Raw genomic sequence first — 23,551 nt, forward strand, 5'->3', positions numbered from 1 at the left:
TGGGGGCAGAATGAATCCCCTGGGTGGTGGGTGAGGGAAGAGCTGAGTCCTTTAATGGTGAGGGGAGGCAGGAGGTGTGGAGTGCTTGGGGGCAGACTGTACAAATCCCAGGTAAGTACGGAGGCACTGTTGGTCCCTGGGCCAGCTGCATCCTTCAATCATTCAACAAACGTGCACTGAGTCCCCACTATGTGCCAAGAGCTGTACTCAGAATCACTGGAGTTAGTCCAGGGGTGGGGCACAGGCATGTAGATCACCTCTACACCCTGAGGGTGGCACAGAGGAAGTGGCAGTAATTCTGCCACAATGGGATGGGCAGGTGAGAGAGGCATTTAATCTGGTCTTTGAGGACCAGTAGAGTCCCTGCAGGCAGAACAGGAAGGAAGGCTGCTCAGGCAGAGAGGATGCTGTGAGCAGAGGCCTGGAGGTATGGCTGGGCACCGTGGCTGCAGAAAGGCCAGCAAATCAGGTTAGGGGCCTGGGGACAATCTTGCTGGCCACACTGTAGTTGTGACTTTTCCCATTTCCCTATACTCTTTACTCCTGGGATGTCAGGGGCCTCTTCTCTGCTCCCATTCAAAAAAGCTCATGTTTGGGGGTGCCTTGACTCTTCATTTCCTAAGGGGTGAGCACCTCATATCTGAGGTCAGGGAGGGGGCTCCCGGGGAGCTTAGTGATTCTAAAATAAAAACAAAACCAGTGTGTGTTTGCTATGGAAAAACCAGACCCCACCCCACCCCTACCCCTTCCTCTAAGTAAGTGCCAGTTTCCACTTCTGGGTTCTTGGCCAACGAGTGACCATGCCTGCATGATGGGCAAAAGCAGTTGGAAAGGAAAAAAAACAATCTAAGTGGTTGAATTTATAACTTAATGTGGGCTCCTAATAAAGCTGGTTGCAGCCCTGCATAGCGTGATTCCTTCCCCTGCATAGACAGCTTTGTCCTTCTTTGTCTTTTCCTTCTCTTCTTGTAATTTCCACTTGTCTGACCCATTCCTGGTGGGTGGAAAGTCTCTCTGAAGCAGTCAGGAAAGTGGGATTTTCTCCGACCTTCCAAATGGGTCAGCTGAAAAGTGCCAAAAGGATCCCTGGGGCGGGGATGGGGAAGGAACTAGTGGTGGGGGTGATCACACTGTGGCCAAAGTCACAGTGCAGATGAGTGGCAGGGCAGGGACCTGGTCTCCTATCTCCATGGCCACCAACAAATTTTGATTGGCTGATATAATAATAATAATAATAATAATAATAATAATAATAATAAATTTCCTAAATGCTAACCACATGCTAGACAACTGAGCTAAGTGCTATATGTGCAGTAATTTACTACTTAAAACTATCCCATAATGGTGTGACTATCCCTCTTCCAGAAGAGGAAGGCACAGAACTGGGAAGTGGAGAGACATGGGCAGAGTGGGTGCAGATGTTTTACTTTTATCTGGGCGGTTCCAGTTCTGGCTTCTGGTTAAGTTCTCTCAGCTTGGTGGCCTCTGGTGGAAGCTAAAAATGAGGGAAGCTTCCAGGGGCCAAGACCCCAGGCAGGGGCCGCAGGAGGAGGTGGTGGGGCCAGTGTTCCTGGGTCAGGAGAAGCAGCTGTCACTATCAAGATACCAAACTGCTTAGGGGAACCCTCCGGGGGGGCCCACCTTCTTCTCCCTGGTCCTCCGTCTCCTCAACTTTGAGGCTGGGGATCCAGCAGCTGCTAGTGCTACCGTGAGGCATGGGCTGGCCTGGGGCCTCTGGGCTACTGCTGGTGTTTCATTTATATCACTGTATTTGTTGTGTGCAGGTAAATGAATGTGGGCAACTTTTCCGGACCAAACTTAAGGTTTGATTGCTAACTATAGTGCCATGTGGATGGTGCTGTAGGTGGAACCTGAATTAAAATCCTAGCACCAAGAAGTCTTAGTCTTTATGCTCTGAGAGATACGTTTTCCTAAGTACATGGGTTATTTTTTACTTCATTTGAAAGTGCCAACATGCATTACATGGATCAGACAGGGCTCCACTCATAACCTGAGGCAAATGGTTTGGCTTTTTCCTTGTTCTCCACGTTTATACATAAATGGAGTTTTTGGACTCTGTGTGTAGATGGGTGTCATCCTTTGCTATGTGTTTCCTGCGTCTTTTTGTAAACTGCAGCCTGACCCATGAAATGAGGACCTCCTTAGTGCTTCTGAGAAGAGTCAATGAGCAAATAAAAATAGTACTAGTCAGCAGTTTAGAAGACTGGGTGTGAATACCAGCTGTCACCTACAGCAGTGTGACTCTGGGCCTCAGCTTCCTCCTCTGTAAAATGGACCTGATGCTAGTCCAGCTTTGTCTCTCTTGCAGGGTGGCTGTGAGGATCCAACAGGATGGTGAATTCACAAGAACTGTGTGCACTGTAATCTTACAGCCTCAGTGCCACACAAGAGCAAAGGAATTATTACAACCAACTCCCTGAGAGCTTCTCAATGAAGGACAATGTATGGGTAACCCTATAGAATATATCAGCCAGAGACCAGGTGTCTGATAGCCGGAGACAGAGTTTCACAGTTTCTGTACCTAAACCCATCCACCTGCTAGTAGACTCTACGTAGACGACTGTGACAGGAGACCCTGTTCCCAGGTGACATGAGGAATCCACTACAGAAAAGTCAGGACCTAACTTTAACAGAGTAGATTGGTTCCGACAGGAAAGGCACTTTAAAAGAAGGGGGATACAAATATTAATACGATTTAACTAAGGTTAATGTTAAGATAAGCCTCAAAATCATGAGAACCTACCAAATAACCAGTGATGGAAGGAGACAGGGTAAGAATGATAGAGAATTACGTTCTCTGTAGAAGTATAGAGGAATCAATTTGGGATTATACATTGGAAGGCTACGGATAGTTGTAGGGGACCTTTTCCAAAGGTGATCCTGGAAACAGCCCGTTGACACCAGATCAGTTCCCTGGGTTTCCACTTGCCAAGGTTAAGTCTGAACTTATGAAAATATATTGAGATATTATTTTTCCTCATCTTCTTTTATCATTCACCAACATCTTACTTTCTAAGCTCTGTTTTACCCAACATGTCCCGAAAATGCAATTTTTATATAAGCTCCTGATGGATGGGTTTGCTGAAGGTCAATGCTCCTACATTGACCACCTGAAATTTTCAGTTTGAAAGTATGACAAAAATCACTTTAGTTAGAGAAGTCTTTCTTAGAAGGCAGATATAGTTAAATGTTATTCCTTATTTGTATTTTAGTGAATTTGTTGTATCGATGATTTCCTATTTCTCTAAACTTAAAATGGAAGTTTAACAAATATAAAGTGCAGAGATCTTAGTTGTACAGCCTTTTGATCTTTTTCAAGGTGCATACATACATTGAAGGCTATGTATTTCCCACTGAGTACTGCTTTGGCTGCTTTCTGCACATTTACACATGCGGTAATTTCACTATTTTTAAAAAAATATTTATTTATTTTGAGAGAGAGAGAGAGCACGAGACAGGGAGAGGCAGAAAGAGAGGGAGAGAGAGAATTCCAAGCAGTCTCTGTGCCATCAGTGCAGAGCCCGATGCGGGGCTCAAACTCACCAACTGAGATCATGACCTGAGCTGAAATCAAGATCGGATGCTTAGTGGACTGAACGACTCAGGCGCCCTGGTATTTTCATTACTCTCTCCAGGGCTTTCTTTCTTTCTTTCTAAATTATTTATTGATTTTATTTTTAGGGAGGAGAGAGGGAGAGTGCACACATGAACAGGAGAGGGGCAGCGAGGGAGAGGGAGAGGGAGAGGGAGAGGGAGAGGGAGAGGGAGAGGGAGAGGGAGAGGGAGAGGGAGAGGGAGAGGGAGAGGGAGAGGGAGGGAGGGAGGGAGAGGGAGGGAGGGAGGGAGGGAGGGAGGGAGGGAGGGAGAGAGAGAGAGAGAGAGAGAAATATCCCAAGCAGGCTCCATGCTCAGTGTGGAGCCTGACCCGGGTCTTGATTCCACGACCCTAGGATCATGACCTGAGCCAAAATCAATTGTTGGCCGCTAAAATGACTAAGCCACCCAGGTGCCCCCTCTACATCATCCCCTCTTTCCCCTAGTCTTTCAGCTCCAGCCTCAGGTGAGGAATACCGACCTATGCCCAGAGTATGCCATGGTAGAAAATCACCCAAACAAGGCTCAGAGACGGGCCAGCCCCTGCTGATGGGAAACACCTGGCACGTAGTCAGGCACTTCCTTGTGGAGTCAGACCTCACCAGAAACGGCAGCAGGACGGGCAGCTTCGATAGGTTTTGAAGGCAAGCGTGCAGTTAGCCCCTTCTCCAAACAGCACACAGTCTTTTCCTTGCCTTTGCTCCAGCCCTTGAAGATGGCCATCCAGCAGAGGCTGGGAGAGCCTGGGGCCCCGAGGCCCACCCCAGCAGGACCTCGTGCAAGCATGGCTTCCTTCCTTCCTTCCCCCAGTACAACGCTCCGCGGCAGGGCGGCTGAACTGTTAGAGCATGCAAGCACCTAAAAGGAGCTCATTACATAAACAAATACCTGATTCCAGGGAGGCAAGTCATTCTGCCTGTGTTTCAGGGCCTTGAGAAGCCACCTCTGGCCCCAGCATCTCCTAGAGTCCTGGCCAGCAGTCAGAAGCCCCACCCCTCCGGCAGTGTCAGCCCCTCATCTGGGCCAGGTCGCTCATTTAACTGTCTCAGGTGTACCTACTTTATAACTGAAGATGCTGAGCCTCTTCTGGCAGACCCAGGGACTCATCACTGGTGTTGCTGGTCTGGGATTTCATCAGGCTTTGAGGAAAGAAAAAAAAAATCGCCTCCACCCAGAGTCAATTTCTCTGTCCAAGCTTTGGTACGTGGAGCACTGAGACACCTCCTGAGAAGCCTCTCATAGCAAGGATGGATGTTCAGAGGTGGCCCACTCAGGGTAACCTCAGGATCTACAGGGTAAAGAGCAAGGGCAGGAGGAAGACCCCAGAGCCCAGGGTGTTGGGGTTCAGGGGGGTGACAACAACAGGGCAGCCACATCACTCAACTCCAGGGGGAGGTGTACACATCAGAGGCCCGTGAGCGGCTGCCCCTGGAGTTGTGCACTGCACGGCACGGTCTAGGCGGGTGCATGCACTGCCTTGGCAAGCTCATTTCTTCCTTCTCTGTCTCATTCCTTGCCAAGACTTGGTGCCTCGGGTGAAATCTTGACTTTTACTGGAAGTTTACAAATAGGGACTGGGTAGCACAATATATAGTGGGTGAGCAAATAAGATAGGTGTGTGTCTAAGGGGTGGGCTGCCCAAACCCACTGGGGGTGGGCAGACATTTGGGGGCTGGTACAACTGACAACCCCCCACCCCCATATACCTTTTTAAACATATAAGCCTTAACTTTGATCTGCAGGTAGATATCCCCCTCTCTTCTGGAGGATAGTGGATTAAAACTGATTGCAGATAAGCCAAGGCTGCTAGTGGTTTATCAAAAGTTGTTCTCTCCTCTTCCCATCATAATGGAGTTGCAGGTGGGTACAGGGACACCTAACTAGCAACCACATTTCGCAGACCTCTCAGCAGCTAGATCTGGCTGAGTACTAGTCCTTGACAATGGAATGTGAGTGGAAGTGCCACTTCCAGGCTTGCCCCTACACATCTCTACAATCTGTCCCCTGAGAGTGGGACCACAGATGTGCCCGAAATCTAGCTTCCACCACACAAGGACAGCATCCCAGAGCACTGCTTCTCTAACTTTCGGGCACATTAGAATCACCTGGAGGGCGTTCACAGTCACAGGTAGTTCGGCTCCAGCCCCAGAGATTCTGACCCAGTAGATCTGGGGTAGTGCCGGAGAATTTGCATTTCCAACAAATTTCTGGGGGATACTGATGCTGCTGGTCTGGGGACTGCCCTGGAGACCACACACTGCCCTTAGGGATGGTAGAGAAATAAGAGAGCAGAACCTGGATCCACATATGACTATGTGGAGCACAACAGCTTGTCTGCCCTAGACTGTTACAAGAAAGAAGAAGAAACTTTTTTGTCCTGTTGGGTCTCTAACTGAATCATATCTCCAAGAGTCAGAGTCTTCTCTGCACAATGTCCCACTCAAACAGAAGGCAAAAATAGGTCCTCTGTAGCTCCATCTGTAAGGGAAACAAGTTGGTCCTCACCTAGACCGGTGCACAGAGCCAGGATACAACCGCGGGTGGGAGGCTCTGAAGCCCAATCTGGTTGCCACGCACGCTACCTCCCAAGTCCTACGATAACGTGCATCCTGTCTCCTTCTCAAGTTATTGCCAGACCCTTCTTCTCCTGGCCACCAAGGCCTGAAGCTTCATTTCCCCATCTGGTTGTTCTGCAGCCTACCACAGTCTGGCTGCCCCTACCACTCTACTCAACCCAAAGTCACTTTTTTTTTTTTAAGTTTTATTTATTTATTTTGAGAGACGGAGGGAGGGAGAGAAAGAGAATCCCAAGCAGGCTCCACGCTGTCAGCACAGAGCCTAACATGGGGCTTGGACTCACAAACTGTGAGGTCATGACCTGAGCTGAAATCAAGAGTCAGACGCTCAACTGACTGAGCCACCCAGGTGCCCGGTGTCTCTTCAACCCCACTCATGCCCGGCTCCACCTACGTCTCACAAGCTGATGACTCTCAGGAGCCTGCTGAGGCTTAGGCTCACTCATGTGGCCACGAGTCCCTGACTGCTAGCCTGTCTAAAACTAAGCCAGGATGTCCCCCACAAACCCAGCCATCCTGCATCCCTAAGCGTAATGACGTTCCCACCCTCCCGCCACCCAGTGCACTATCTTCAGGATTATGTCCCACTTCTCCCTCTTTTTCAGTGTCACCACCTCCCACCCCAACACATACTACTTCACCAAGCTGTCCCCCTTCTGCAGGCTCCTCCATCAACTCTTAGGAATCGATTCATTCTGATCTTCTCACTGTTACCACCCACTGCAGGCCTACCCTTTGTCTACTGTTGCAGTGGTCAGGGTGCACATATCTGTGTTCCCTTCTGAGATTAACTAATTAATCAGTCTATTCGTTCACTGAACATTTGAGGACTTGCTATGTGATGCAATGGGCCAGAGATCAAAGAGCTCACAGCTGGGGAGACAGCCGCATCCAACACTATGCATGGAGTTCAGAGAGAAAAAAGTCTGTCCAGGTGTGCAGAGGAGGAACTACTGGCAAGAGTTCAAGGACAAGTGGAAATTCAGCAAAGATGGTGACAAAGCAGCCATTTGCCAGGCTCAAGATTCTGGACTTCATTATGAAAGCAATGGGCACCACCGGACCCTCTGGTCCAGGGAATGACAGAATTAGAGTCACTACTTATGAGGTTAGAGTAAATAAACCCAAATGGTTTCACAGGTTATAAACCAGATCCTGGGGTTGGGGAACAAGCATTCCTTTAAATGAATTTTAAAATCCCCCATGGAGCCCAGGCATCTGAAGGGAAAACCAAGCCTGTGTCTGGTTGATTTGCGGTGGCTCTGTAAGGCCGCGGTGGAAAGGATGTCGTCTAAGACAGTCAAGGGTAGGCCAGGCCGGCTCCTTGTCAGTCCAAGGCAGCTGCGCCAGGCTACCTCACTGCACCCACCAGTGGACCAGGCTAGGGGAGCAGAGGAGCCGATGGTGAAGCAAAACCCTAAACCCAATAAGGAAAATCACTGCCTCTCTCCACAAAGACCACAGGGTTTTAATTTTGACACATTAGGTCTCAGAAACACCTTCAAAAATTAAAAATGCATTGCCTAATATGCATTGCACTGCTCCCTCTAAAAACCAGCTTCATAATAGTGAAGAATACAGTCTATAATTTTTCCCATACTCTGAGATGGATCTGTATTATAATTTCCCCAGTCTTTGTGAACGAATAGATGTAGGACTTCCACCCGGAAAGAGCTGCTCTTTTCATCACCCACGTGGAGACATGTTCTTGAGGCTCTGTCCTGGCAGGGGCTGTTTGGTCATCACCCCCTACGGGAAGGCTGACACTTGGCATGAGGGGGATTTGGCTGGGGAGAGTGTGTGTTCCTGGAGCCCGGGGGGGACAGGCATGAAGGGCAGTCCTCTTTTCCCATGACTCCCAAACAAAGGGGGAACTGCCAAAGGGATGCTAGGAATGTCTGCTGATGGTATTTACGGAGGTGGGGGGATGGCAGACAGGCAGAAGCCCAGGTGTGTGGGAGGGGGAGTTTAAGTCAGGATTTCCCTCACTACTTGCCAGCACCTTGGACAGCACCTGCATGTCTCGTGCCTCAGTTTCTTTATGATGAACTTGGTGTTCTAGCAGTACATGCTTTCAAACAAGTTTGTATGTAGAACCTAACATATAAAACAGATAAGGTGTGTAGCTTCTCTGGCTGAAGGGGTGTGCTAAGTCCCCTTCTCCGCCCGCCCCCGCTTCAAGCCCATTTGAACAGTGTCTCCCCCTCCCTTACTCCCCCTGAAGCTGGAACCATGCAAGAAACCCAGCTCTAGCACTCTAGGAGACCAAGATGCAGGCATTAGGTTTTTTATTCTTTAATTTCATATTGTTCTCCACACTTGTCTCCAGTCAAAATAAGCAAGGGGAGAGCTGTTGGGGCCTACCTCATAGAAATCTACTTCCTATATCATAGACTTACAAGCTATTTTAAGAACTGAAAGTGACCTCTGAGATTATCTGAGAAACTCTTCATTTCATCAGTGGTTCATCTTCTCCTGACCCGCACCTGGCCCCAATTCTATCCCATTTTTTCCCTTTTTTTATTGTGGTAAAACAGACGTAACATAAAATTTACCATTATAGCCATTTTAAAGTGTACAATTCCGTGTCATTAAGGGAATCCGCCACTATCTAGTTCAGGACTTTTCATCACTCCAAATGGAAAACTTGTACCCATTAAGCAGCCACTCCCTACTTCCCTTCCCCCCAACTTCTGGAAACCTCTAATGAGCTTCTCTAAGGATTTGCCTACTCTGATTACTCCATATCAACAGAATTATGCAATATGTGATTTTCTGTGTCTGGCTTCTCTCACTTTGCATAACATCTTCAAGGTTCATCCATGCTCTAGCACGTATTAGTACTTTATTCTTTGTTACAGCTGAGTAACGTTCACTTGTGTGTATAGAGCACCTTTTGCTTACCCATTCATCTGTCCATAGACATTTGGGTTGTTTCCACATTTTGGCTATAGTGAATAGAGCTGGTGTGAACATTCATGCACACGTTTTTGTCTGGACACCTGTTTTCAATTCCTCTGGGTAATGCCCAGGCATACGATTGCTGGGTCATGTGTGTAACTCACTGAGGCATTGCTGAATTTTCTTCCATAGCCCCACCTCATTTTTCCAATATGGCATCTGTCCTGGGCAAATGGGCCCAAGCCTCCTGGAGAACGGCAGCAGCCCTGTATGTGGGCATGTGGTTGGTTATTTCTGTCCTCTCCAGGCTTTAGCTCACTGTTTGCTTGCACAGATGATGGGAATGATAATGATAATAATGATGACATAATTGTTATACTACTTCTCACAGTAACTAAGAAGCGGACAATCTTAAGATCCCCATTTCACAGATGGAAATTCAAAAACACACAGCCTTGTTTGAAATACAGGTCTACCTCTCATCCACAACCTGTGCTGCCCTAGAGGAGCCTTTCCTTCCCCCTCCCCCACCAGCCTCCAGACAGTCTGGAGATACCTCCTGCCAGGCTCCTGGTGCCTGCCTCCCAGGAGCATGCCCTAGTCTGGCTCCCGCCAGGCCATTTCATGAGCTGGGCTGCTTTCCAGTTTCTGCCACTGCATCAGGCTTCTCTGATTAGTGCCCAGCCCCTAGCTGCTGATGAGAACACCTGTGGCCAAGAGGCTTCTGGCACAGCTGACAAGCCTCTCAGCTAGGGCCCCAGGGACACTGGGGCATGATGACTGATCCTGGCTTCCTCTCCCCTCTCTGCAAGGCAGCTCCCTGTATGTGTGGGGTCATACTGCCCATGACAGCTTTCCAGACCCTGTATATAGCCCAGGAAACTGACCCTGGGCTGGTCTTTGGAGGCTGCACCTGGGCCTTGGGGTCTGAGGCCATGTGACTACAGGAAGGCCAAAAGGCTGCCAACTATAGACAGACCCTGGGCAGGAGGCCAGCCAGTGCTGCCCTCTCTGCTCAGTTCTGCTCTGCTGTCTCAGGCACAGAGTTGGGATGGAAGCAGCAGGTCTCCCCTGTCACCCCAACATCTGCCCACAGGTGGCCCAGTCAACAGCCAGGTGCAGGGGCCTGACAGAAATTGGAGAAGGCCAGAGGGTTAGGTGGTCATGACTCTGAGGGCAGAGGGAGAAACTTCCAAACATCTACAGTCCCCAGTGAGCCAGACAGAAATGGGAGGCACTCTGGAGGCCCCGCAGGCCTCCCAAGCTTGGATTTAGGGCTCAGACTGGAGCTGGAGCCCCAGGGGTTATCTGTTCTTAGGCACCAGGATGTGCTTTCTCTGTTGTGTGTGTATGAGGTTGAGAGGGGTATAAGACTCGAAGCAGTCTAGAGCATGTGGGAGGCACTCCGGGCCCCAAATCAGTGATGACCCTGGCTCTCAGACTCAACAAGGACTCCCACCAGGCTTGACTCATGGGACCAGGGTCCTCATGTGCTGGCCCCCTCTGCTGCCCCCTTCCCCAGGGTGGGATCCCCAGCTGAGTGCAAATTGCCCAGAACAACCTCCTCCCTACTCCCCAGCTGCAGCAGCTACTCACTTAACCGGAGTCTCCGAGAGATGGTTGGGAAATGACACTGGTCTGAGCCCACTGAGCACACCTGTGGGCTTCAGGGTGGGGGTGGTGGTGGTCCTTGTGGGGCAGCTTATGCATGATCCTGAGTGCAAGCATGAAGGGGGCTTTTATCCCCTCCACCATCCCTGGTGGTAGGAGGAGGGGGCTGGGGAGTGAAGGTGGATGTGAACCTGGCTCCCTGGTGCTTTCTTTGCCTGTCACATGTATGGAGGGAAAAGTACTGTCACTCTTACCAGCTGTGTGAACTTGGGCAGGGCCCCCTATGTACCTGAGCCAGTTTCTTCCCCTGTCCTGTGGAGATGAGAAGGCAAGGACCCAGAAAAAGTGACCTTGAAGGCCAGTCAGCACTGGTTGAGTGTGCAGCCTGCTTCCTCCTGACCCCCCCCAGCAGTAGAGGCCTCCACCAAGGGGAAGAGGGTAGTCTGAATGCTCTGTTCTCTAGCAGGGATCAGCCAGGCTAGAGGAGAGATGCTCTGGGCTGGAAGGAGGAGGACCCCTCAAGAAGCCTTCATTATGGTGCACATTACTTTGGCTTAAGTACATTCACAACCTGCTCGTTGGGAACCAGAAAGGCACAGATACTCCCTTCCAGGCAGCAGGAAATGGGGGGGGGGCCTGAATGACATAAAAACTTGTCCCATTTCCCAGAGAGTAGGATTTGTACAATTTCTCATTTGCTTTCAAAATAGGGCCTGTCTTGTCTTTGGAGCAGGACACCATGGCTTAGCTGTGTAAGTCTAAAAGACCATTCCTTCCAAGGGGTTCTAAGTTGGAGGCCCCTGAAATCATATGAAAATTTTTTTTTTCTTTTTTACCATTTATATGCTGGAGTTCCATAGGTTTTAGCAGATCCCCAAAGAGGTTTAGGACTTTCCTTAACAGAAAGGTTAAGGTTCCTATTTTGGGTAGTTATAGACAAGGCCTGGATTGTCAACTCCCAAGAGAAAGGCCTTGAGTTAGGCACAAGATCGGAGCCCAGGGGCCCCAGAGAAGCCGAAGAGGCAGAGCTGGGGCTGGAATCCAGGTTTCCAGACCCTGGTTGAGCTTGCTTTCTACCGCACCACACAGACCGATAGAACTGTGTGCTTATGTACATAAGGGTGAGGGAGAGAACATTTACGCATCCGAATTTAAATTCCAATTTTCACTTTGGGACTTGGATGTAAATCTGTTAGGTCTTAAGTCCAGAAAGTGATGTAATTTATTGAAGAGAATGTGGAAGCCGCTAAGCTCCCTGATAAATAAACCATATTTTCTTTATCTCAGGTCTGTAGAAACATATTTTCTAGGGACTTAGAAACCCCCTTGGAAAGCATTCGAATCTTCTCCCTGGAGGAGAGCCAAACACACAGATTTGTGTCTTTTTAAAGATATTTGACCTTTCTGGGCAAGGAAATAATGCACTCGCATGGCAACTAACCAACAACCCCCACACGGTTACCCTAATTCTTTCCAAAAAAGAAGGAAGAACTTTAGTTCCATGAGTTCTAGAGGGAGGATGTTATAGAAACGGACTTGGCATCAGAACACCCTAGATATTGCCCACATCGGCTCCCTAACCATGGACTAATTACATCATCACCATGAGCATCACTACCCGAGGTTTGGAAAGCCGCCTGCAGGTCCCAGGACTAGAAGATGGAGTCAGTCTGCTCCCATCTGTAGGCCAGAGAGACGCAGAGGGTAGATGTCTATCTCTGCTCTCCCTGAATAGGTCTGAGAAGAGGCCCCCAGGCACCTATCTCTGGTTTTCAGCTCAGTGCCTGGGCTTTGGGAGGACTGCAGGCTGCCAATGGCCATCATCTCTGAGCTCCCACTGCCTCTAGTTGTTACTGAGCCTATTAATACTAGACACTGGGAACTAACGAGCCTACGGTGCTTTGGAACTGTGAAGAGCTCTAAAAGGATGCCTCATTATTATTGATGGTGATGATAATGTGTGGTATGTAATATTTATACACCACTTTGGCTGCTAACTTCCAGAGTGAGGAGGGAAGAATTTAAAGCCCAGCCAGCTCTGTGGGTAGCAACTACATTCTTGACACCTCAAACAGAGTCTCTACCTCTGGTCCCCTGTGCACCACTGGTCCTTGAATTCTTTCTAAGATGGCACATCAGCAATCCAACCTTTGGAAGGTGTGGGCTCACCTCCTGCCAAGGATGCACAGGACACTGGGCAAGAATGAGGAGAGCAAGGAATAATTGCTTTCTGTGCCCACCAGCTCATCCAGCTTAGATTTACCAAAATGCTTCATCAGGCCGGATCATGTGCCAGCTCCCCTGCCTCCCCACCCTCACCAATTTTGAGACCAGACCTCCCTGGGGTTGAATCTCAGCTCTGCCATCTGTTAGCTGTGGGATTTGGGGAAAGTCTTTAATTTATGTGTGCCTCAACATTCATGACTGTAAAATGGGGATAATACCACTGACTTTATAAGTCTGTGATGATTCCAGGAAATAAGGTACGTTAAAACATCACACCATGCCTGCCTGGCACATAGTAGGCCATCAATAAGTCATAGATCCTATTACACTCATAAATGTCCCCCATGCTACATTGTTGGAGGGCTAGCACCTGGGCAGAGTACCCTATGAGAATCCCTAGAGGGGGCAGTTGGGATAAGACAATTCATCCATCAGTTATGGGGTGAAGGTCAGCAACATAGCTTTCCTACTTCCTACGCACGTATATGTTTATTTAAATTATTTCAAGACAGTTCAGAAGTGTGCTTAAACCCCTGAGTTTACCAAGTGGGAACCTTATGTAAGCTAAGATACTAAAAGACAAACATATGTAGTAATGAAAAGTAGAGCACAAACCTATTGTTAATGATAACTTTCATAAGGGAGGAATTCATGACTGTTGTTGTTAGTAGTGTTATTCTGGTCCCAAGTTCTGGTTCCTGCAGCTCACTTCACCTTCCAGGGCCTCAGTTGTGAATAAAAGAACAATTCCAGTCATTTAGAGCCTTAGATTTCAAAGCAAAGACTTGGAGGCCTTGCTGCCCCCTTGCCAGCCTCCCCCCTTCCTCCTGTGCTCTCTACCCGATGCCCTTGTGACATGACGTTTGCCTGACTGAGCAGGTTCAGGTTGGAAAGGCCAAGCCTTAGAGTTCTCAAACTTGCAACAGAATGGCCCAGAAGCTTCGTTAAAACATAGATCTCTGGGTCTACCCCCGGGGAGTTTCTGAGTTAGCAGGTCGGAGTCCACCCTGGATTTTGAGGTTCTAATAAGCCAATAATAATTCAATAAGATGTTGATTCTGCAGAACTTCACTTTGAGAACAACTGTCTCAGGACCATGCTTTTCACACTTGCTGCACTAAGACCACCTGAGGAGTTTGTAAAAATCTGGCCTCCCAGGCTGCAGCCCAGGTGAATGAAAGCGGTGTCTCAGAGACCAGGGTTCAGAGGCTAGGCCTTCCTCTAGCCCCTGTGCCCACGTTCAGTGCTCTGGGTTCCCCAAACTGTCAATAACCTTAGGTGGGTGGACTGGGGCTCTGCAAACCGTTTGTTAGAAGATTAGTTAGTAAATGTCCCAGGCTCTGCGGCCCACATGGTCTCTGTTGCATATTCCTCTTTGTTTTGTTCATTTGCTTCAGCCTTTTAAAATATAATTGTAGCCTATAGGCCATACAGAACCATTTTGTGGACCCCTGGAGAACAGTGAGTCATGCAACTACCAAATTTGATGATGGAAATTGCTACTTACAATTAGCATTATTTGGACAATACAGGAACACCAAAGTAGAAGGTAGACCAACTTAAAGGCATTCAAGGTACAATGTAAATGTGGCTTCTGTGCTATCTCTAACTACTTCTTCCAACAGGTCTTTATATATTAAAAAAAAAAAAAAAAAGGTAGAAAAAACTCCCTTTTCAGTTCCTGGTACTAGTACTTGCTTCCTAGTACTTGCTTGGAACTTGAGGTTTCCAGAGCAGTGAAAAGCCCGGAGCTATCTGCTCTGCCATCAAGAAGTGTGAATTGCTTTCTGAGTATTTCATTTTGTTCTAGCACTTCTAGTCTTAAATTCCTGTCTCCCTGCCTCACCTCTCTCCCCACAGAGAGTGGGATTTATTTCTCCCAGAAGGCCTGGCTTCCCTAAAGCCTCTCTGTGTGCAAAAAGCACCCCAAAATGTGCAGTCACCCAAAGATCAACTCGTCCTTTGGTAACAAAGCCATACCTTTCCCCATGGCAAACCGTCCGCTTGGCTTCAGTATGAAAATGGTCATGCCTGGAACAGCTAATCAGTATCTCTGAACAGACTTAGAACTCCTACAAGCTTTTCGCTTTCCAGCATATTCCAACCCTCAGGCAAAATGGACTATTCTCACCTCTCCTCCTGTCCTTTGTTCTTTTCTTTTGAGCCTCTCAACCACACTAGAACCTGTGAGTGAAAGATCCAAACTGACTGTTTTAAAAACATAAATGCTTTAAAGGAGAAGGATGGAGACCTGGACAAGGAAATGGAAGCGTCTGCTGTTTTCCAAAGAGAAATGACTAACTAGAATCTCAGGGCACCTGAATGGCCCGCTCATTTAAAGGATCTGTTCTGCCCCAAGTGGACCACCATCTAAAAATGTAACCAAAATGGAAGGTCAAGGGTTGAAGCCTGGGCTGACTCCACAAGCAGGCAACTGCGCAGACTCACAGTGCCCTGTGCTGACAAGGGACTGGCGCTCTGTTTAATGCTCTGCTGTTGGCATCTTGGAATTTTTAATGATTTAATCTTTGAGCTTGTGTTTTGTAAGTGAAGCCCTATGGGACAGTGGGCATCAATGTGAACAGAGAGAAATGCTCGGTGCGTGTGTCCACTGTTCCTTGCTGATCTCATTTGATCCATGATGCCCCATGTGAGAAGGGAGATGATTCATTTTCAAAAATACCAAAAAGCTGTACCATCTAGTTAACAATAGGTTTACAACCTTTGGAAATATGTTCAAACCTGATCCCCCCCCCCCTCCCACTCCCCAATGGAGTCCCAAACCCTAAGACACTTCACTTCCTGGTTATTTTTCCCCTCTCCATTTCCTGGGCTTTTTGTGGGCTTTACAATGGGCTAAAGAAGACCCGAAGTCGCATCACCTCAGGGAATGTACATTTGTTCCAATCAGACTCCTTTTTGCCTTACATGGGCAGAGGCGACGTCCGGGTAAGGCTGTATCCTTTGCAGGACTCAGCCAATGAGGAACCAGGGAAGGGACCTGAATACTAGGAGATAAATTGTCTGCTGTAACTGTCCCCTGTGTGCCTGTCCATCAGAAACCTGCTGTTGCAAGAATGTTGGTTAAAGGCTCACTTCACTGTGCTCTGAGTCTTGGCGTCCCTCCTTTAATTGGGTCAGTGGGCTTATTTCTCACATCCATGAGCACAGAAATCCAGGGGACCCATCAGGTGTGGAGTGCAAGGAGCTGCAAAGTGAGTGAGTACAAGATAAGGTGTTTGGTTTTTGACAGAGTAAGCAGGAGCAGATGACCCAGGGAGGTCAAGTTCTCTGCTGGAACCAGAGCTGGGTTCAAATGCAGAAGGTGAGCGATGCCTTGTAAGAAACACCAACAGCTAAGGAACCCTATGATACCCTGTCCTTTCCTACTTGGGGTCCTTCCTGCATCAGTCACCTACTTGCACTGAAAAGGATGAACTAAAGGGAAGAAAGGTCCATGCACTATTGCCTTTCCTTTCAATCCTTCCTTTCCCCTTAGGCTGGAAGTGGAGTGTGACAGTGTGTTGACTGAGTATGCATGTATCGGGGAGCTTGGGGGGGCTCAGTCGGTTAAGCATTCGACTCCGGCTCAGGTCATGATCTCACTGATCATGGGTTTGAGCCCTGCGTCGGGTTCTGTGCTGACAGCTCAGAGCCTGGAGCCTGCTTCGGACTCTATGTCTCCCTTTCTCTCTGCCCTGCCCCCACTCATGCTCTGTCTGTCTCTGTCTCTCTGTAAAATAAACATTAAAAAAAAATAAAAAAATAAAAAGAATGTGCGTGTATCAAGAAGTGAAATAAAAATAGCTGAGGTCGTTTTGTGCATCATTTCCAGTGTTCTGAGAAGAACAAAACATGAGCTATGATATTTGAATTGTGTGATTTTGGTGATTCTACATAGGAGTTAAATGCTCGCATACGTGTGTTTAAAACTGGCATTGCACGATATAAAGATGAATACCAAAATGCATGCTAATCATTTAAAATTTTAATTTTTCTTTACTTGGAATGCCATTAAGTAGCAACCAAAACCACCATGACAAGTCAAGAAAGAGACCATGGAAGACAGGAAAAAGCTTTTACATTTAGTACTTTCAATGGCACTTTTTCCTGCTTTTTGAATCAGGGGGCCATATTTTCATTTTGCACTGGGTCCCACAAATTATGTAGCCAGCCCTGGTTGTGGGATTTCTCCCTGAGCACACAGTCTTAGTGATGACTGATAATCTCCCTCCGGAAATATCTATTTTGTGGACATTTACTGAACTCATACTGTTTGTTCAGCATGGTGCTAGTTGCCAGGGATAAAAAGTCAATAAACATAATTTCTATCCTCGAGCAGTGGTAAGGAATACAATTCTGAAATATAAGACATTGTTGTCCAAGTGTCAGAATCCTAGTACTTGTCTGTAGAAGGGGGTTCTGAGAGAGAAATGTCTTTACAATATTCTAAGAGCACTTATGGAAACATGGACCTTTACCTGTTGAAAAAGCTTCAGAGGTTAGCTTACCACATCTGTGTGATCAAACGGGGTAATGGAAAACTTCTCATAATTTTACAATCTGTTCCAAACCTCAGACAAACTGGACAACACCAGCCCAATCTTGTTCTTTGTTCTTTTCTGAGCCTTTAAACATACTGGAATCTGTTGGTTAAATGGTCTAGGCTGATCTTTTAAAAATGTAAATGACATAAGCAGAAAAGGTCTTTGATTAATTGTTTCCAATGGAGAAACACATTTTCATTTATATTGAAGTTTGGCTCACATGAATCTTTCAAAACTTGAGCTCCCTGTTCAAAAAAGAAGAACCTGTAAGTCAGGACACAGGTGAGAAAAACTTCAGGTTCTCACCCACTGCCATCACAGAGGGTCACGGAACTCTATTTCAAAACTTACTACTTCAAACCAGATCAGGGAATGTCAGAGCAATTTCCTTTAACATTTCCTGAGCCTCTGTAATATCCTCGATTCTTGAATTCTTGGCATTTTGCAGTAAAACTCCTTAAGCCTTTAAGAAGGGCCTGATGCGTACACAGGGCAGTGAGGTGGGAGGGAGCCGCTGAAATCCAGATGCATCCGGCCCGCAGTCGTGTGTGGGGAGTGGAATGGCCCAGTGGGGAGGGAAGGGGCCCAGAGGAGAAACTGGGGGCTTGGCTGGCCCGGGCGACCCCCTCCCTCACCCCATCCCCAGATGACTGGCACGTAAGATCAGGGTTTGAAAGCACAGGGCAGCAGTCACCACCTGGTGGACCCCCTTGTCAGCGAGACCCTTCTCCAGAGTGCTCACCTTGGGCAGCCCACACACTCTGTGCCCCTCTATGAATTTGAGCTCTCCAGGCCTAACTCAGCCATCCGTACCCAGGCCAGCCAGGAGTTAGAGATCCTTTCTTTGGTGGGCAGATGAGAAAACTGAACCTCAGTGAGGTCACGTAACACATGAAAGGTCACCCAGGAGGAAAGGGCAGGGCCGGGATTCCAGGCTGGAGTGTCTGACCCAGAGCTGGGCTCTCTGCCCTCCACCGCCCCCTGCCTCACACCGCTTTTCCTTCCCCTCCCTGAGCTCCAGCTGTGGCTTGGGTGAGCGCCACACCACACAGCTTCCACTCAGCTGTTTTTCTCCTCTCTTCCCTGGGGGTTTCTCAACAACTAGATGCTTGGAGGTTAAGTATTGGCAGGCCTGGAGGCTCATAATAGGTGCCAGGTGAATATGTAGGCGCCAGGTAAATATGTGCATATTGATAAGCCCTCCCCTCAACCAGGCAACAGACAGCACACCCCCTTGTAAGTACAAACCTCATGAACCTAGGAGCCCACAAGAGTCCGCCAGAGCAGGGACGTCTACAAGAAGCAAGGTCAACGGTCCGAAGGAATTAACAGAGGGTTCTCTTCTGGGTTCTATCTCCTCCCTCCACTTCTCTCTGTAGTCTCCCTCCTCAACTACGCTCCCAAAACAACCCAACAAAACAGCTGAACCTCCTTCTCCATCAATGGGAGTGCTATTAATATATATTATTATTACTATATGTTATATACTGTTAGTATGTACTATTGTATACTATATATACTATTACTATTACATACTATTTATAGTACTATATATATTATTATACACTATATATTACTATAGATACTATATACTACATATATAGTATATAATAGTAATAGTACTATAGTGTATAATAATATATGATACTAATAGTATATATTATAATATGTAATATAATTACATAACATATATACATATTAATAATGTACAATATGTATTAATATGTATAGCATATATTATATTATATATTACATATTACATCCTAAGCAACATTAATATATCTTACATAATTATATATATATATAAAATATTGTGTTATATAATATTATAGTATACTATACAGTATACTAGTTTGTGGTATACTAACTCCCATGGGAATTAATAAAGGTTGTGGTAAACAGGTGTTCTACACCCAAAACCCAGGCACAGTGCTGGACATGGGAGTCACAATGCCAGCTGCAAACATATCTACAGGAAGAGACAGCGGGAGCGGCTGTTTTACGTGGGGCTGACAAGGCTGCTGTAAACACATGTCGGGGCACACCATCACGTCGCTGTCTAGGTTCAGGAATCACTCAGAGAGAGGGCTCCTGTCCACTGCCAACTACTCAAGAAAAACCATGCTGAGTGGACATCTCCTGGGGAGGAGGCACATCTGGGCGGTCTGCCTGGGAGGACAATGCCAGACACGGTCACCCTGAACAGGCAGCTCTCAAATATCAGAGTGCGGCTTATCCACTCTGTAGTACTCGGTGTCGCCTCCCGCTTATCTCACACACGGTTCACAGTTCCCATGTGCCCCTTGTTGCCGTACTGTGTGCAAAACCATTTTCATATTAACCCTGTCCAAAATGTGAGGAAATTAAGCCGGCTGCAGAACAAACAGCCCTGTGACGCCTTCCATGGCCGGGCAGGAACGACGTGTGGGACCTGAGTGTCCGAACCCAGTGTGCACTACTTCCAGTTCGGTACTATTATTTCAAGCTGGAGTTGCACAGGTGCCCAGGAGTCTTCTGCCACAATGGTTTTCCAGTTTTATTTTAGTGGGAGGGCCCTTTCTTCAAAGGAAATCCTACCTGGAAGGCAGCCAGTAACCCAGATTAACCCCCAGCTGTTGCAGTGAGGGACCCAGGGCCCTGCTCACGGGGCTTGCTCCTCTCCCAAAAGCTCCAGGGAGCACAATATGAAAAGCAGCCTGCCATTCCTTGCTTACTAAGTTATTTGCTCACTGACACAACGTTTCTCGAGTACCTACTGTGTTCCAGGTGCTGGTGAGCCAGCAGGGAAGAGGACAGAGGAAGCCCCTGCTTTCCTGAATCTCCCAATGTGGCTGGATGTAGCAGAGCTAAGTTCAGATGATGGAAAGTGCTATAAAGGACTAGGGCCATGTGACTGTGGGCCAGGAGAAAGCTACTTAATTTTTTAATTTTTTTAATGTTTATTTTTGAGAGTGAGAGAGACAGAGCATGAATGGGGGAGGGGCAGAAAGAGAGGGAGACACAGAATCCGAAGCAGGCTCCAGGCTCTGAGCTGTCAGCACAGAGCTGGATGCAGGGCTCGAACTCATGGACCGCGAGATCATGACCTAAGCCAAAGTTGGCCACTTAATCGACTGAACCACCCAGGCGCCCCAGGAGAAAGCTACTTTAGTTGGGGGTATCGGGAAAGGTCTGTCTGAGGAAGCAAAATGTGAACTGATGGCACAACAAGAATCTGGAAAGATGCCCTGATTTTGACCAATGAGGAAGCAGACCCAAAAGAGGTGAAGTGACTTTCTCCAGGTCACCCATCAAGTCAGAAGCCCGAGCCAGTCCTTGACCCTGGGTTTTCAGGGCTCTCTCTTTTCACAGTGTTTACTAAATAGCCACTGCATGCAAACAAGGCAGGAGACATCCAAGTGCCCACAAGCCACCAACCATGCCCTGGGGTTCGGGGCTGTCCGTCATGACTCCTGGCACCCTCTCAGCCCTGCTCAGCCAGTTAGAGTCTGGGAGCGCTGTACCCCAGCAGACAGCACCATGCAGTGGACATCCCAGACCCATGACCTTAGTTGGGAAAGATTCCTCCTCTCCTATCTCCCTGGCGGCAAACTGTGGAAAGTGCTCCTTACTGCTTCTATTGTTGGCAAGATGGTGGCTCACCTGGAGGAAGGCTACCTGGAAAGTCAAGCTGCTGTGGGGTTAAATGACTTAAAGACCGGCCAAGTCAGTTTTCTTCTTATAGAAGCATTCACAAAACCTCCAGCATCACACACGGGTATGTAGATATGTCACACACCAAGAGTCCAAAGCCAGGCTCCAGGCATGTGCTCCTATGATGCTGAGCATCAAGGGAAGCAGTATGCAAACGGCTTCCTCTCCTACCCCCAGGCAAACAGCCCCAGGCTCCCCAAGTCTCGGAGTGTTTGCCTTTCACCCTCGGAACCGAACGCTGTCCCAGCACTGCGCAGGCATTAGCAAATTTGAGCTTCTAGTCACCTCACGAGGTAGGCAAGACGACAATTATTAGCTCCGTTTTGCACACAAAGCAACTGAGCCCCAAAGCAACCTGTGCAGGGAACATTGCTAGTGACGTAGTAACAACCACTGAATTCTGATGCAAACCCAGGGCTCCAGACCCCAAAGGTAGCTATCATCAAAACGCTCACAAATTAAACAGAGTATCCACCCTCGGTCTCTCTCTCCCACCCTTCCGTCTACATCTTATGCCTTGGAGGGTACTTAGGGGTATTTCTAGAAGCTGTCTCTTCTCTCTGAGCCACTGCAGTCTCATCATGCGTGCCCACCTGCTGGTGACATCTAAAGCAATTCAGACCCAAGCTGAGATGCTCTCCTGCCCCTGCAGACTGACCCCTTCTTTCATATTTTCCAGCCAGTTCACACTTGTCAACACTGCACACATCACTGGTGAAAACAATGCACCCTAGAACCATCCACATCTTCCTTCTTCCCATATCAGACCAGCCAACTGCACCTGCAGGAATGGACAGGCAAACACAGGTGACAGGGCCCGCACAGCCATGTCCCCGCAAATACACAGATGTGCCCCCATAGTACTCGTGGACAATCTGCTGCAAAGACCTGCGCATGCAGAAGACACACCAGCTGCCAGCATTTAGCAAACTCTGTTTTGCACGAGGTACGGGGCCAAGCTCCACACAATTCTAGCTAGGATTATTCTGGACCGGTCACCCTGGGTTTATGCATAAAAGCCAGCTACCAGAATTCAGGTGACATTTTGAGGAGAGGTAGACTGGCACTGAGCACGCTAGGCGGCACGAGCCACTCAGAAGCCCAGAGCTCCCTCCCAGGGCCCTAAGTGCAGAACGGCACACTGGACAGTATGATTAGGGGCACAAACGCTGCGGCCCCGGCCGACCCCAGTGCGTGCACGCGCCCATCCCGAGGGACCGGAGGCCCCCTGCCCCCACCCGCACCCAGAGTCCGCTCGACCCCGCCAGCCCAGGCCCCGCCACCGTCCGGCTCAGAAAGGAGGCGGGGGCGCGGGTAGGGAGGTGGGGGCGCTCCTCCGCGCGGGGCTGGGGCGCGACTGGCGGGCAGGGCCCCCTGGTCCCCGCGCGTCCTCCCTCTCCCCCTCCCCCCGCGCGCTTCTCCACCGCCCCCCCCACCCCACCCCGGCGCTTACCGGGCCTCCCGCAGTGGGGCTCCTCACGCAGCGACCGGACCCGCAGCTTCCCGAGGCGCCGCGGCGCTCGCCTGGGCACCCCCGCCGCGCTCCGGGCCCTCCCACCTTCAGAGGGTCAGGGTGCGGGCGGCCCGGCTCCAGCCCAGCACCCCGGGCACTTCCTGCCGGCCCGCCCCGCCCCGCTTCCCGAGCGCCCACCCTCCCGGCTAGCCCCGCTCCGATTCCCGGGCTCCGTTCCTCCCAGCCGGGCTGGCCTCGCCCAGAAGCCCTGAGCTGGGCCGCCTCTTTGTTTGGGAGTTGGCCTCTCTTCAGTTCGGAGCTCACAGAGCCAATTAAGTCGGAGTTAGGGGCAGCTGGGTTGTTGCCCGGGGATTCTTGCCGGGAGGGGAGGGGCGGCTCACAATCTCGCGTCTGCCCGCCGCTCCCGGGCCTCCCGCCCTGGGGCCTCTCTCAGGTCTTGCTTTTCCCTAGTTTCCTCCATGGCTCAGGTCCTGGGAGACATTGGCCTGTGGGGGCTCCCAGGGACTCTAGGCACAAGCCCCTCTGATCCCAAAGAGCCGCCCCTCTCCCTCGGCAGATCCCCTGTGCATAGGGAGGACTCCCATCACCGCCCTGTCCCAGTGAGAGTGTTGTGGACCATGGGCTTTATATTTCCTGGGCCCAGGGAGAATCAAGACCTCTTCCTAGACTGGAGGCAAGAGGAAGGATGGACAGATCCCTGGCTGGGCCCTGGCGGAGAACAGGTGCAAAGCTGCCACTAACTGGCTGTGTTCTAGCTGTGGAGCAGATTATTTCTCAAAGCTACAAAGGCCCCTGCTTATCCAGCCATGTGCTTCTGGCACTTGACTGCTGCGAGCAAGGTTACCCATTTACCAGGGTGCTAGGTCAGGGAAGACACTGGAGGCTGGGATTGCTGACGGAGGCATAGC

At 49.1% G+C, this 23,551-nt stretch overlaps 1 protein-coding gene across 4 annotated transcripts in view; it reads right to left on the bottom strand.

Moving 5' to 3' along the window:
* TSPAN11 (tetraspanin 11) overlaps window positions 1-22,939 on the bottom strand; it is a 73,563-nt gene extending 50,624 nt beyond the window's left edge. For 2 of the 4 annotated variants that reach the window (XR_009617509.3, XM_060658708.3), the window contains exon 1: window positions 22,623-22,935. The gene's annotated coding sequence lies outside the window, so the exon portion shown is untranslated. Of the gene's footprint in view, window positions 1-22,622 lie in introns of all 4 variants that reach the window. The other 2 variants (XM_060658706.3, XM_060658707.3) reach the window with 2 other exon arrangements.
* Window positions 22,940-23,551: the final 612 nt, after the last annotated feature.

The sequence above is a fragment of the Panthera onca genome, chromosome B4 (genome assembly GCF_046562875.1).
Source record: "Panthera onca isolate mPanOnc1 chromosome B4, mPanOnc1 haplotype 2, whole genome shotgun sequence".
Classification (NCBI taxonomy): Eukaryota; Metazoa; Chordata; class Mammalia; order Carnivora; family Felidae; genus Panthera; species Panthera onca.